Source organism: Delphinapterus leucas, chromosome 2 (genome assembly GCF_059928025.1).
Source record: "Delphinapterus leucas isolate spDelLeu-1000000601 "Yukka" chromosome 2, BTC_Dleu_Yukka2, whole genome shotgun sequence".
NCBI classification, from domain to species: domain Eukaryota; kingdom Metazoa; phylum Chordata; class Mammalia; order Artiodactyla; family Monodontidae; genus Delphinapterus; species Delphinapterus leucas.
Window position 1 is genome coordinate 175834386 of NC_143130.1, and position 13432 is coordinate 175847817.

Below are 13432 nucleotides of genomic sequence, written 5' to 3' on the forward strand. Positions count from 1 at the left end.
TCTATTCAATAGCGGAGAGTTAAGGTTGCAAACTGACAAATAAACAAGCCTCTACAACACAAAGTTTGAACTGCAGGTGCATTATTGGAGGTGGAATAATATATCTACAGTACGTGGAAGTTATCAAAGTTCTTCCATTGTGCGCATTCTAAAACACTGCATCTGCTTGAAGACACAATTTACGAGGCTCAACTTACAAGGCAGACAATTTGCTACAACAAAAGATAATTAATGCTGTAGAGGGAAGATTGAGACGCTGGATTGCTGTGCATTCTGGTATTAGTTTAAGCTGGGTCCTTTAAAAACATGATTTCAGTGTGATTTTAAGCCTTTGGAATCGTTGAAACAACAATGGCTTCTAAAATATGGATGTGGCCAATAATGTTTCCGATTTGAACTTGCAACAAAGCCCCTCTGCTTCTCTCTCTTTCTCTCTCTCTCTCTCTCTCTCTCTCTTTCTCTCTCTCTCTCTCTCTCTCTCTTTCTCTCTGTCTCTCTTTCTCTCCCATATGTGTCCTGAAATGGAACACTGCACAGGAGCAAAGACACCCACCTTTGACCTGTGTCCAATGGTCCACCATCTACACAGGGCAGATCTATGGTCGATTTTTTCACATCTGAATTTGGACTTCCAGATTCCAACCCATAGATTCATCAACTGTTGAGATTTAGCACAGGCATCTGCAGTTTCATTATTTGTATCTGATTAACAGGAACAATTAGAGAACTGAAGAGTGAGGACGCCTGTTTGGGGACCGTTTCGGTATTGTACCCAGACCACACATTCCAGCTGGGAAGGAACACAGTAATGGAGAAAGCATTAGTGGATTTAACGCTCGGCATCGTGTTTGGGGAATCGAATTGTTGATGTTTCTGGCAAGGACTCATACTCCAACAGAAATCTATCAAACACCTTAATTAACTCTGGGTACCTAAAGGCACCCAACCCAGAGGCAAGTTGGAAAGCCAGGAGAACACAAGGGCAGGAGCTGCACAAGGGTGGCCGGCGACTCCCTGAGTTCCCCCCAGGGTCCTGTGGCCTCAGTTTCAGGACCAGGATGTACGGGCCATGGTGCGAAGTTGCAACAGCCCCGACTCTCACCGCGGCGGCCATGGAATACAAGATGGAGGATGTTTGGATGGTTTGACGGGTGTCAGATAACGGGATGGGAAGAGGCCACGGTGACACGAAGCCGTTGCCGATGGTAACTGAAGTCTTTTCCTTCAGCTAACCATTCCACATGGACCTCAGCACAAATTATTGTTTTCAATTACCACCTGTGTATTCCTTCCCATGCAACTTATTGATGTAAAATTATAGCTACACAGGTATAAGTAAGTTATGCCGCGGTTGTAAAATGGAAGAAATTTTGTTGTAGCAATTATGTTCAGCAAGATGACAAAATAAATTTCCAGAGCTGTGCCTGCAGTAACCTGGGGAATTTAAACCTCATAATTTCCATTCATTTCAGATAATTTGGAGTAATTTCTATATGTAATAACTTTGTAATGAAAAACACAGCGGTACTGAAGTGATTTCGCTCAGTTGTGTTTTTTTTCTCCTATGGTATACATGGCACAAAATAAATGAAAAAAATAATATTTCCTCTTTATATGTGTGTGTGCTGAGTAATTCCTTCAGCAAAAAAATCATAAACTGATACCCAGACTAAGTCTCTGTCCACAAAATGAAAAATAAATTGAGTTAAAGAAAGTGAAAAAGTATGAAAGGCTTTGGATGTTTTATTGTGACTTTATTGAATTGTCTTATTCTCAGGTTCCTTCTGATCTCTAAGGGTTACACTTCCCAAGTAAGGGAAGGCAGGCCTGCCCCCAGATTCCCAAGGGGGGGCCGCAGGGAGACCCCCAAATCTGGAATATCCAGGCCAGATAGCGATTTCTTCCCCAGAAACTGTAAGGAAAGGCGGTCTCCTCCTGAGATCAGCCGGGTTGTTCTGAGTTGCCGCTTCTCATCAAGGTCTTTAACAGCAACTTTCTCTGCGACTGGAAATGACTTATTAGGCTGGGCAGTGGTCACGGAGGGCCTCCTTTAATTAAAGACATGTGAGGTGGCGCTGCTTCCCTGCCTGCCCCAGTGCCCTGCCCGACCTCTGACAGTGACACTCGCCACGGATGTACACAGCCCCCAAACGCCCCGTGTGATCCAGCGGAAGCTCCCGCTGCGTTGTTGGAGGGGACAAGGATTACAGCAGCTGAATTACTCCCAGTGCCGTGCAATTAGCCTCCAGGGCCCATCAAGGGTTTCCTCCAGAATGAAAAATGGAGGCTGGATCTGGTTGAGTCATCTACCCCCTAAACCCTGCCTGCCAGGAGGGAAGGCCAGACCACTCGTCAGCTCCCGAGAGGGCTGCCGACTGCCTCCTACTAGAGTTTCTCCCCCTGCCCTGCATGATCCTGCCACTGCGTGCAGCCAGGGGCGCAGACCTGGGGTCTCGGACTGTGTACCAGGTGCCCACTGGCTGGGTGGTCTGGGGAGAGGGGAGAGGGCCTTCATTCTCAGCTCAGCGACCTCCCTTGTCAGATGGGGCTCCAGAGCACCTGTGGGCTACTGGCTGAGCAGAGGTAAGTGCTGGCCCAGTCCCTGGCACGTAGCAGTCACCCCGTAAGCATCGCTGTGACTCATCCTTTCAACAATGCACACTGATGGGTGCCTGCCGTGTGCCAAGCACGCTGAGGTCCAAAGACTGCTGTGTGGTTCCTCGTTCAGACAGGCCTGAATTTGCCACACCACCCCCGCTCCGAGGACCACATGGTAAAGCAGACACAGTTACAGGACTGCAGTAGTTGTAACCTAGCCCACCAAAGGGTCTCGTGGCCATGCATTCTAAGTGCCATAGGAGCAAAGGAGTAGGAGGCAGGGGTCCTGAACAGAGTACAGAATTTTTCCCAGACCGTCAAGGCCTGCTAGGTCAGAGCGAGACTCGGGCGGTTTATCTTATCTAATCCTGGGAAGAGAAGGACCTTCATCCCCAGGAAGCCCAAGGCCACTCGTGAAGAGGCCGGGCCAGAATCACCACCAGGTTTGTCTCAGGTACAGCCGTGTCACCAGCCTCTGCCCAGATTGGACTCCCAGCCATCCTGCAAGGCAGCAGCAGGTGGCTGGAGGCACCACTGGGTGTGGAACTAAGTCAGCAAAGCAAAGTGAGTGCAGGACCGGAACCCAAGAAGAAAGAGGAAATTTAAAGAGAAGTCAGGATGGGGTTAGGAGAAGATGTTTTCTTCCACTGGGGACAGCAAGATCCAGGAAAGCACGACCATGGCTCTGAAGCCACATAATCTAGAAATGGGATGAAGGAGCAAAAATAAAGAAGGTCTGGATGTGCTGAGTCTCAGAGACGGCTCAACAGAAGAAAGGGGCTTGAAGTCCAGCCAGAGGGAGTGGGGGTAGACAGAGGGGTCTTCTGGTTAAATTTCAGAATAGACAAATACTAATATTGGTACAGACTGTTACAGAGTGCAGAGCCCGGTCGCCACCCAGACTTGAGTTTCTCCTTCCAGCAACCTTGTGAGACGTGCGGGGCGGGGCACAAGCATCTTGATCCACACCTCCGAGAGGCACAGGGGTTGAGTCCCTGCTATACCCACTGTTTGCTGGGAAGCCTCAGGAGAGCCGCTTCCCCCCAGCACCCCAGGTCCTCTTGTGTTATGTCCTAGGCTCTCAGCGGGGATTGCATCATATAATCTATGTGAAAGCCCAGATCCCGGGGCCTGACACATAGTAGGAATTTAATAAATTATAGATATTATTCTTTTCATGGAGCCTTACGCTGAGATCAAGGGGAAATTCACATCCAACCCAATCTATGGTATACACTCAAGCCTTTCATTTCAGGAGTGAAAAGAATAATTCTCCCTGTATTTCATTCATGAGCATATTTAACTAATGTTGGTGAAGTGCCTACTATGTGTCAGGGACCAGGCTAACCTCTGGGCAGACCCAGAGGTTAGCCTTGTCTTTAACGGCAAGCAGGCTATAGCACATCACTGGACTCTGAGCTCCTCAAAGCAGATGGCAGAGTCTGCCTTTTCTCCTCCACCCATGACGGGCATATAATAGGTTTTCAATGAACAAGACAGCAAGACCTCCATACAAGACTTAATAGATCGGCACGGGGGCCCTGAAAAAGCCAAGCCTGCAGAAATAAGACCGGGAAGACACCCTTTGGTGTGTACGCGGAGAGCCATCTCAGAGATGGGGACCAGAGCCTCACCATTTCCTTCTCCTAATCTCCAAATTCCCCATAGTCAACATTTATGGCTTTTATAATCAGCCACAAGAAATTTAAAAAGGTTGTGGCCACAGTACTTTGTGTTAGCAGAGAGGAGGGAGATAAACTAACCACCTATGAAAAAAAGACTGGAGGGAGATACAGAAATAATGACCACTATTGTGTTAGGATTATGGGATTAGAGTGTCTTTTTAAAAAAACTTAATTTTCCAAATCTTCTAAAATGTCGTAGAAGATTTGCCATACATTTTTGATAAAGTTTTGCAAAAGCATCACAAGAGCAGTCCCTGGGCTCTGAAGAGCTCTGTGGGCTCATCTGGCCTTAAGACGCAGTGGTCGGCAGACACTGTCCTGACACAGGGACCGTCCTGGGGTCAGGGGCCACTGCGAGACGAGGTTGGATGGGATCCTTTTTAAGAAGCTCCCTCGTTTTTTCCCTTCATTCCCTTCTGTTTGGAGGCCTCCATCACCGGAAACTGCACATCAGGTAAGACTCTCAGAAGTCCAAAGGGGCAGGTGTTAAATGCCCTCTCTCCCCACCTGCTGGGGACACCAAGGAGCTGGCATCCTTCCATTCCCCCTCTGCCATCAGCGTCAGGGAGCCACCTGGCCGGGCTCTGTGCAGGGTACGCGCTAAGTGGGGGTAGTTTTAGACACGCACGATAAAGAATGTCCTCTCGAAGCTTCCCCCTCTTTCCCACCTTCTGTCATCCCGGGAGATAATTCATTTATGCAGCTTTCACAGAAGACTGACATTTTCGACTCTTTTAGCAGAATAAATTTATAAGGTAAATTAGGGGGTGGGAGCCCTAGTGTCCTAGGCAGATTCAAACTGGTAATTACAGAGGGCCTAATTATGTATTCACCACGGAGCCTTCTGGAAGAGGGAAGGCTACAGGGTGGCTCTTGTTCCTCCTGCAGAGGACATTCTCCCCTGGAAACTTCACAGCCAGCGTGTGAGACGCTTTTTCTTCCAGCCCCGAGCCATTGCGGGGAAGTGTGCTCCCGTCAGCAACACCCAAGCCCTGGTATTTGCAGAGAAAATCCTGACCCTAGTCAGAGTGCCCAGATTTTCCCCAGCAGTTGTGAGGTCAAGTATTTTTCAGATCAAGGGGGCCTGACTTGGATAAAATAAAAGTTATTTTTTAAACCACAATTTTTTCGTTTTTTTTTTTTTAATATTTATTTATTTGGTCACTCCGGGTCTTAGTTGCGGCTAGAGGGCTCTTTCGTTGCGGCTCACCGGCTCCTTAGTTGTGGCATGCACGTGGGATCTAGTTCCCTGACGGGATCGAACCTGGGCCCCCTGCACTGGGAGCACAGAGTCCTAACCACTGCGCCACCAGGGAAGTCCTACCACAGTTTTTAAAAAATCTTGCTCTGCCACATCTTCCCGGAATTCCACTTAGAATTCTAGATCTACATCTACCAGCCTATGGTAGCAAAATTATCATCAGAGCTATCTTCCATGCTTGGCTGGGGGCTCCTTGGGAGCCGAAACTGTGTCTTTTACTTCTCCATCTCATCAGAACTCGGCTTGGGAGGCTGGCCTCTCTATAGTTGCTTAATGAACGAATGAATGGCCAGCAAAAGTGCACAATGACCCTCAGAAGGGAAGGACCCTGGTCCTCAGCAGAGCGGTGATCTGGGTAAACGGCAGCCTTTCTCACGCATCCCAGTGCACTCGATGTTCGCATGTATCCGCTCATCTTAAATGCTGAGCCCTCCTCTCTGTGGCCAGCTCTCCCTCATTTTCCAGTGCCCTCTCTGCTCCCCAGGTGTCTAATCATTCACTTGGTAAATATGGATTGTGCTCTGCTGTGGGTTGAATTGTGTCTCCCCCCCCCAAAAAAAATATGTTGAAATCCTAACCCCTGTACCTGTGAATGTAACCTTATTTGGGAAGAGTCTTTGTAGATATCATTAGTTAAGGTGACCTTACACTGGATTAGGGTGAACCCTTAATCCAATATGACTTGAGTCCTTATAAGAAAAGAAGGGGACACGCAGAGAGAAACACAGAGAGGGCAGTCATATGTCCACGGAGACAAAGACTAGCCCAGCAGCCACCTGAAACTAGAGAGGCAAGGAAGCATCCTAGGGCTTCCCTGGTGGCGCGGTGGTTGAGAGCCCACCTGCCGATGCAGGGTACACGGGTTCGTGCCCCGGTCCGGGAAGATCCCACAGGCCGCGGAGCGGCTGGGCCCGTGAGCCATGGTCGCTGAGCCTGCACGTCGGGAGCCTGTGCTCCATGACGGGAGAGGCCACAACAGTGAGAGGCCCACGTACCGCAAAAAAAAAAAAAAAAAAAGGAAGCATCCTCCCCTAGACCTTCAGAGGGGGTGTGGCCCTGCCGACACCTCGATCTCAGACTTCAGGCCTCCAGAACTGTGAGACGATAAATGTCTGTTGTTTTAAGTCTCCCAGTTCATGATGCTCTTGTTGCGGCAGCTCTAGGAAGCGGATACGCGCTCCTGCCATGTGCCAAAGCGTGAGCGAGGCACGGGAAACAGAGCTGGACCACGCAGATGAGGGCGCTGCTCTCAGGCGGCTCAGAGGCTGCAGGCCTTTTCTTGAAGGCCGTGAAACGCTGTGAGAAGCTTCCCAAGAGTTTCACATTTGCAAAGAGAATGTTGACAAGAACTGTCAGTCCTCCTTGTCACCCTAAAAAGAGCAGTGGTGACTGGACTAGAAACACCCCGATGCCAAGACGATGGCGGATCCCTCCTTCCACCCTGAAGCTCCACTCATACACCCACGCTGCCCTCTCATCCTCTCTTGGTACTTGCACAAACTTCAGACTCCAGTTATAATGGCAGAACTTGGGGAAAAGCAGAACTTCAGCGGGGAGATTCTGGGATGGGAGGGCTTCCCATCGGCCCTCAGATCACACGCCCCCAAGTAAGCTCACACCCAGCATGGATACAAGGTTGACTCTAAAATGAGCCGGCACCTCTGAAACTCTGCAGCCGCTTGAGGTGTTAGCTTGGTGTGTGGTTGGGTTTCGTTTTCATTTTGGGGTTTAATAAACAAAGAATAAAAAGCAAGAGACAACAAAGAACAGCCCACTTCGTAGTGGTGGTAGCCAACGACCATGCAGGGCTAAGGAAATGGAACTGGATAAAAGTTGGGTCCCTGGAGTTTTACTGAAAACCCCTTGGGGTGAAGTAGAAGACCCACTGCTTTCTCTTCCCCCACCCCCCTGAATCATCCAGTCAAACAAACACAGCCCTGCTCCTACATGTGCCAGAGAGGAAAGAAAACTTTTTACCTTTCTCCCCCATGGACCCTCTTAAGAAAGCTCCAGCCTGGGCAGAACTGACTCCGGATGGCTCTACCACTTTCTGGCCTGTGTGTACAGCCATTGGGGAGCCAGATGGAGAGTTCACACTTCTGAGACGTGCTGGGTTCACACCCAGATGCAGGGACGAATGGCAAGTGGATATTACTTAGCTAATGCAGGGACTCTCTTCCTACTAGGCTGTGAGGGAGTGGAGAAATGGGGATGGGCTTCCAGACATGGTCTGGAACGGACATGGTCTGTAGCCCTACTATGTGCCAGGCCTAGTACACATAGTAGGGGTACAGCTGACATCTACAGTTGAACAGTTAACACCTACTCTTCCAACACACGCACCCTGTCAGGTACATATCAGTATATCGCATTTTACAGGAGAGAAAAACCAAGTTACATAGCCAGCCCCGTGCTGCACGGCCAGAAGCAGCAGGGTTAGGATTCCAGGTGTGGTGGTGCGGGTACTGTTCATTTCTATATCCTCACATTAGGGTTAGGCAGGCTGTACTGCAGAAACAAAATAATCTCTAACAGGAAGAGTTTGACATGAGAAAGGCACACAGTTTTCCTGATGTCCTATACTTTGCATGTTAGCGGCCCTCCTGCCCCTCTAGCCACTCCAGGTGGCCTCCAGGGCCATAGCGGCTGAAGAGGGACATCAAAGAGGCCACTGGCTCTTAACTGCCACAGCCAGAAGTGACACACATCACTTCTACTCACAGCCCATTGGCCAGAGCTAGCCATGTGACCCAGCATAACTGCAAGGCAGGCTGAGAAATGTGGACCAGCACCTGGGATATTGGAAGTCTGTGCCTGTTGCCACCATATCCAGAAACAGCACTTACTTGAATAAACGGGCAAATGGGCCTTAACTGGAAATTTCTCTACCAGTCAGTTTGGGGAGCAGAAGTATGGCTCCATGACAGTAATAACATGCCTGATTGTTACATAACTGCACTTAGGAGTCTTATTCTGAGCTTTTTTTTTTTTTTCCATCTTCTGATATTTACTCATGGCACTGTTACTTTATCCATCTCTCACCAGGCTTGCCCCCATCACATGGAAGAAGTGAGGACCTTCAAGGCAACACAGAGATCTTAATCTAGAAGACTTTATTCCTCATTGTGCAACTTGCCATTGGGAGCAAACAAACCTACAGGATGTAGAGGTGACCAGTCAGCTCCTCAGAAAGAAGAGGATAATGGATGGAGCCCCTCTGGTCCAGAAATGTGTCCATTTGACATGACAGTCAAAAAGACTTTGAAACTCTGGAAGGTGTGAAGTAGGTGTGTGGGATGATGTAAAACACCCAGGCTTCACTTCAAAACCCTCAAAATAGTGTTTGATGGATGGATTTAGATCAGAGAACTTTTAGGCTGGGAGGAGTCAAGAGATGATGCTGTCCACCTACCTCAGGGGGAGTCTGAGGCTGCGGGAAGGGGCCCATGCCCAGAGGGAGAGCCCGAGCCTGGAGGGTGGGCCCCCCTGGCCCCGGCTCCCGGGCCGTGGCTGCAGCCCCAGATTCCCCAAATGCCCTTTTGATCTGTCAGTCAACAAATGTGAAATGAGCTGTTAAGAAACCACAGGACTTTGTCACCATTAGGCCTGACAAAGGCTTGGAAGAGCTCACAAATCCCAGTCACCTAGGACGACAGCTGGTGACAGGAAAATGGCGGGCGTGATGGGAACCTTCCATCGTCAGGGAAGGAAAGGGGCGACTCAACACGGGGCTTCCCTCCCTACAGGCCATCTTCTCCCAGTCTCCCCGCAGCACTGGGTGCCACCCATGCCGTGCTTGAGGTCAGACTGGCCAGACCTCACCTCAAACAAGGTGTCTCCCTTCAGGAAGGCCACCAGGCCCTCAGGACCTAAAGAGACTGACTCAGGCGGGACAAGGGTTTCGGGGGGCAGCAAAGAGCACCACCCAGGCCACGTGGCACCTCACTGAGGCCTGGCAGGGTCCCGGTCGGGATAGGGGCCTTCCCAGGGGTCTTGCCTTGGAACACAGGCCACCCAGAGGTGAGTCTCACCACTCTGCCATGTCCTCGTGGGTCGTGAGGCCCAGCACCCCTCCGAGTGGGAAATAGAACCCTCCAAACTGCCAGGGACTCATTGTCCGGATGCGTCAGAATGGACAAGCTCCCCCAGGGAACACTGAGCGCTAAAGGAATCCAGGGATGAGTGGTTTAGTCCCAGCTGGTGACGGATGGGGAAACTGAGGCCCACTGAAACCTCATCTCCAGTCGGGCCACCTCCTCCCTGCAAACCAAGCACGGCCTCCCTGCCTGAACCCGTTCCCTCTGCCTGGGGGGCTCTGGCCTGGCTCCTGCAGCAGGTGACAGGCGGCAGCTCATCATTCAGGGCCCCATCCTGGAAGCCAGTCCCCCTCAGCCCACCTTGCTTAGGCGCTCGCTCTGTCCTCCTGCTTCCGCAGCAATTAGCCCTGCTCCAGAAGCAGCAACCCCTCCCAGGCTTCAAGGGTTCTCCCTCATCCCCTCACCCAGACAGTGAGTAACTGCGGGCAGAGACCAGGGCTCACTCAACCGTGTGTTACCGGCTTCCCCCCACCCCCACAAAGGAGGCTCCCAGGGTCAATGCACGGAGCAGCGAGGGGAGAGGTAGCAGGTGAGGCAGACGATGAGGGTGCAAAGACGCTGATGGGGGGAGGGGCAGGATGCTGAGGCTGGACCAGTGAGTGACCCACGGAAGTGCTGCCCTCGCTGGGACCTGCTTCCTTACCAGAATGCAAAACCCAACGCACTGCATGATCTCAACTAAGAAAAAGAAATGTATAAAAGAAAATAGTTTATGATATTTTTAATAAAAGGAAAAGAAGGCAAGGAACCAAGACAAAAAGAAGAAAGGGAGGGTGGGATTAAAAAGGCAGGAAGAAGGAAAGAAAGAAAAAAAGAAGAGAGAGAGAAAGAATGAAGGATGGGAAGGTGGGAAGAAGGGAGAGAAGGAGAAGGAAGGGACAGGAGGGAGGGAAGGGGCCGAGAGAGGGAGGCAAAGACAGACTAGAAGATGCGCCAGGCTAATTTCACTGAACTTGATCCTCAGGAGCCCCTGGAGGGGTCTAGGCAGAAGTGGGGCACTGGAGGATTTGGTGCCACACAGGGCCCCCTGGAGTTAGCCTGGAGCAAGGGTCATGCCTCAGTTCTCCCCACGGCTCACCGCTTAGCTCAGGCAACCAGGTATAAACCACTCAACTCCCCCGCAGCAGGTCCTGAGATGGGCTAGCATGGATGCAAGACATGCTCTGAGTTGTTATCTGTGCAGCCAGCCAGGAGGCATTCTCCTCTGGCTTCTGAAAAAAAAAAAAAAAAAAAAAACCTCACTTCTTTTTTACATCATCTCAAAAAATCATTTCCTGAGCCCCTACTATGTATAAAGGCTCCTGAAGTGAAGAACAAGGTTTGCTGGGTAGGGACCAAACCGAATTCAAATCAGAGCTCTGATATTGCCTTGCAGGTGACCTTGGGCAAGATACTTCATCCCTCAGCACCTCAGTTTGCTCATCTGTAAAGTGGGAGTCATAGCAGGACCTCAGACCCCCTGAGAACTCACTGAGATAATGCAGTCAAAAGTACCAAGCTGAGCATCTGGGTATGGAAGGTTCCCGATACAAGTAAATGGGATCCAGATAAATGACCAATACCAAGCAGAATGAAGCAAGTTCTAAGGAGATGAAGATGCGGGACGTTGTGCAAAAACAAAGGCAAGGTAACTTGACTAGGCAGATCAGGGAAGGCTTCCCAGAGGTGGAGACCTCTTGCCTCCCTTTCAAGGCTCAGCCGAGCATCACTTCCTCCAGGAAGACTTCTGTGACTGCTCAGCTGGGTCAGGTCCCCCTGCAGAGCTTCCACCAGCCCTGGGCTTCATCCATCACACTGCATCCTTCCCTGGGCTGTAAATTTCTATAGATCCATTGCTGCTGCTAAACTGCCCCGGGGCAGAGGTGGTGTCTCCTTCACGCCCGAGTCCCCAGGGTCTCACATGTGTGACACATCCTAAGTACAGAGTAAATGGCTCCTATATTCCGGGCTGTAATTGAAACATGCTGTGATTTTCCCCCATCTCCCCCAGGTACCACCCCATTTCTCCAAGAAGAGAAGATTCTTGAAAGAAGTTATGTACACTTATTCAGTTGAATTACCCTCTCCCATTCCCTCTGGAAGCCACTTCATCAGGTTTGGCTCAGCCAGCTCCAGCCAGCTGCTCTTGTCAAGGTCACCACTGTCCTCCATGTTGCTAAACCCAGTGGTCAGACCCATCTACCAGACGCATCTACCAGCCTATACCAGACCCATCACCAGCCTATAGTCCAGCTGACCCCTCCCTCCTCTTCAATGGGCTCACAGGAGGCCATATGGCCCTGGTTTTCTTTAACCCCATCTCACTAGTCAGCAGTCTCTTTTCTGGCCCCTCTTCATCTCTCGACCTCTGGACATAGCACAGCCCCAGGGCTCATGCCTTGGCCTTTTTCTCAATTTACACTCACCTGTTTGGTGACACCAGCCTGTCAAGTCCTTTAAAAGCTATCTACATGCCAATGACTCCCAAATTTATATTGCCATCCCCTGAACTCTCACTCCATCTACCCAATGCCCTGCTGACCTCCTCAAGGGGTGCCTGATAATCGCCTCACCCTTAAGCCCTCCAAAACAGTCCTGAACTTCCTCCCCCAACTTACCCCTCCCACAATATTCCCTAACTGGGAAGATGGTCATAGCTCAAGCTAAAGTCCAGAGAGTCCACCCTGACCTTTCTCTTTCTTTCACACCTGACATCCAATCCATCAGTACATCTTACTAGTTCTACCTTAAAAGTCTTTCCAGACGTGACCATTTCTTACCACCTCCACTGCCACCTCCCTGGACCAAGAACCTTCTGTCTGGGCTTTCCCTCTCCATCCTTGAGTCTGTTCCCAATAGCCAGTCTGACCATTTGAAACGTAAGTCAGACCACCACAATATTCTACTCTAAACCCTCAATCACTCAGAGTAAAAGCCAAAGACCCTACAATGGCCTGGGTGGTCTTAGGTGGTCTGGGCTCCATCACCTCTCTGACCTCATCTCCATCTCCTCTCTGACCTCATCTCCATCGCTCTTCATCTCTCTTGCTCTCCACTGGCCTGCATTTTGTTCCTCAATTCACCAGGCACACGCAGGCCTCAGGGCCTTTGCACCTTCTGTTTCCTCTCTCTGCTATACCCGCCCCCTCCCCCGATACCCACGTGACGTACTCCCCTCCCTCCTTCAGGTCTCTGCTCAGTGAAGCCCTCCCGGTCCAGCCTATTTTACATTAAAACACAGACAACTTAGATGAAATTAACTAAGTTCTTGAAAAACACAACTTATCAAAACTGACATAAAAGAAACAGAAAATCTCAACAGTCATGTCTATTAAAGATTGAATCTGTAACTTAAAACTTTCCTCTCCTCCCACCTTTTTCCTTGCCTCCCCGCACCCCAACCAAAAACAAAAGCAGACCTTTAGGCCCAGAAGAATTCACTGGTGAATTTTTCCAAACATTTAAAGGAAGAAATGATACCAATTTTTCTCAAACTCTTCCAGGAAATAGAGAAAGAGGGAACACTTCCTAACTCATTTTATAAGGGCAAATAATGCTGATACTTAACACCTGACAAGGATATTACAAGAAAAGAAAATGACAGTCATGAACATAGAGGTGAAAATCCTAAACAAAGTATTAGAAAATTTAATACCACAATGTATTAAAAGGAAAATTTACATCATGACCAAGCGGGATTTATTCTAGGAATGTATGTTTGACTTACTATTCAGCAATTGATGTACTGATGTGGAATGACCTCTAGGATATAGTATAAGTTGAAAAAGCAGAAGAGTACCTATAGTACATTA

General features: G+C 49.7%; 1 pseudogene; it reads right to left on the reverse strand.

Moving 5' to 3' along the window:
* Window positions 1–1341: 1341 nt before the first annotated feature.
* Window positions 1342–11792, reverse strand: LOC149750359 (uncharacterized; annotated as a pseudogene).
* Between the last annotated feature and the right edge of the window lie 1640 nt (window positions 11793–13432).